The 2,500-nt window shown below is 33.7% G+C and overlaps 1 protein-coding gene across 1 annotated transcript in view; it reads right to left on the reverse strand.

The window, feature by feature from the left end:
• Nucleotides 1–2,500, reverse strand: part of LOC135216408 (C-type mannose receptor 2-like) — a 32,419-nt gene that overhangs the window by 29,002 nt on the left and 917 nt on the right. The gene's annotated exons all lie outside the window — the stretch shown is intronic.

Consider the following 2,500-nt stretch of genomic DNA (forward strand, 5'->3'; position numbering starts at 1 on the left):
ATATATATATATATATATATATATAATATGTATATATATATGTGTGTGTGTATGTATGTATGCATTAAGCTACTAATGTCTTTAATATATAATCCGCTCTACTTCGGAATTAATAAATTTTCATATATCTTAACCAAAAGGTGATTTTTTAATGACTGGTAAAAATGTCCTGTTACAACAGAATTACACCTAATAAAAGGAGCCCATAAAAACACAAAAATATGGAATGAAAGTACTATATTTCAGAGACTGCTGTCTCTCTCTTCAGGTAGATGAATGAGAAAAGTTACAGAAAAGGTGGTATTTACAACAAGAGATCTATTCACAGTTGAGCCAATTTAGGTCATTCCCACTGATAATTCTTCTTTAATCCTCTTAAGTGTTGGTTAAAGGAAGACTTTATCAATGATATCAGAATCCTATGCACCCTTTGAGATGTTCATTTCCTGTCTTTGTTTAATCAAGGCCGATTGTATCATCTGACTTTTGTAACGACAGTTGCTGCTAAAAATTATGCGTGACAAATTCCAGTTTATTCTGTGGTCATGATCATTTACATGATTGAAAATAGCTAAGTTCTGTTTTCAATACCTAACTGTTGTATTAATCTCTGTGGAAGGGATTTTCCTTTAAAACCGATGTAAGTTTGGTCACAGTCCAGGCATGGGATTTTATAAACTCCTGTGTCCTTGGGGGATGCCTTTTGTTGGACGCTAATCAGTGATTTGGCTAAGGTATTTGGGTTGGTAATCCTGTCCAGGTGTGGAATTTTTATTTTATTGTTAGTTGTCTCTATGGTCTTGTGTTGAGGGGGTCGGTAGAAAATTATGTTTGCTATGTGAATTACTTTCTCAATTACATGGTCAGGATACCTTAAAAATAAAAGCTGCATACTAATTAGTTCAAATTCTTTTTCCAGGAAATCTGGGGAAAAAATTTGCAAGACTCTTAAGGATAGGTTGTTGGCCACACCTATAATAGTGCCACTCATTCCAACAGTTTTATATAAGTTGAATAACTTAATAAACAATAGAGCATGCAATAATCTTGAGCAACAAGACAAAGTTTTAAATTTATCTAACACCCCCCTTACTGTAAACCAACTCTTAGTCTTAAATCTTGGCTTATCCTTTGCCCTTATGCTGAACCGTAAAAGCAACCTAGACTTTATAGTGGCTTTTGATAAATTCATATTGGACAAAAATTACAGCTGTGAAGAGATATGTTTGAAAGGAGTGTTACTAAATGCTTTAACTGACTTTAATAAGACATATCCTGTCCCCTGTAGTTATGATAGCCATCCGCTCGCTAAAAAAGTTAGATGTTGTAATACGTAGATCTGGCAAATACGGCAAAATCGTAATCATGGATAGATTTCTACCTCAAAAAAATCAACCAACACTTATGACAAACTGACGAAAAATCCCACTCAAATCGTCCCCACAGAATTTTTTTGGAAAGTAATATTGATTGGCTAAGACAAAAAGAGTATTAAACTATTAGAGAAATTTAAAGCCATTAACCCAAAACTACCTTACTTTTATTGCCTTCCCAAAACTCAAAAAGACAGTCTTCCATTTAGACCCATTTGTGCCGGAGCTTTCACTTATAAAATTTCAAAATGGTTACCTGGCCTCCTTTCCACTTTCTTAGGCCCTTTTTCTCCCAGTCACATTAAAAATTCGGAGGATTTTTGTTACAAATTCGCAGAAGTACATGTCCCACTTCACAACATAATACTTTTAAGCCTTGACGTAGATTCCTCATTCACAAATGTACCAGTACAGGACGTTCTACAGTTTTTGAAGGAAAAATTAGCCCACTATTCAGATAATTTCCCATTGGTGCTTGACAAAATAATAAAGTTAATTGAATTATGTTTATCTAATAAAGTATTTTCATTCAAGGAGTGATTCTATAAGCAAAAATTAGGGTGTAGTATGGGTAGTCCTTTTAGTCCTGTTTTAGCCAATCTACAAGTACAATACTTTGAAACTACAGTAATAAATGCAATAAAACCCAAAACATGTTATGGATGAGATATGCAGAATATATTCTAACATTTTGGTATAATAGATGGGGCAATTTCAATGAATTCCTTTCAAAATCAAATGCATTAGCACCCATCATCAAATTTAAAGTTGAATGGGAAACAGACAACAAAATTGCTTTTCTTGAAGTTTTAGTAATTAGAGACACGACAGAATGCAAATTTACCTTATATGGAAAACCAATGTTCTCACTTTCATACATTGACTACTTTAGCCTATCAAGATAGGCGTAGCCAGTAACGTATTCTTAAGAGACTTGCAAATTTGTTGTCCAGATTTCCTGGAAAAAGAATTTGAACTAATTCGTAAGCAGCTTTCGTCTTTAAGGTATCCTGACCCTATAACTAAGAAAGCAATTCACAAAGCAAGTGTAATTTTCCCTTAAGACAAGACCAGAGAGACACACAACAATAAAATAAAAATTCCACACCTGGACAGGACTAAGACAG

This window comes from Macrobrachium nipponense, chromosome 19 (genome assembly GCF_015104395.2).
Source record: "Macrobrachium nipponense isolate FS-2020 chromosome 19, ASM1510439v2, whole genome shotgun sequence".
NCBI lineage: Eukaryota > Metazoa > Arthropoda > Malacostraca > Decapoda > Palaemonidae > Macrobrachium > Macrobrachium nipponense.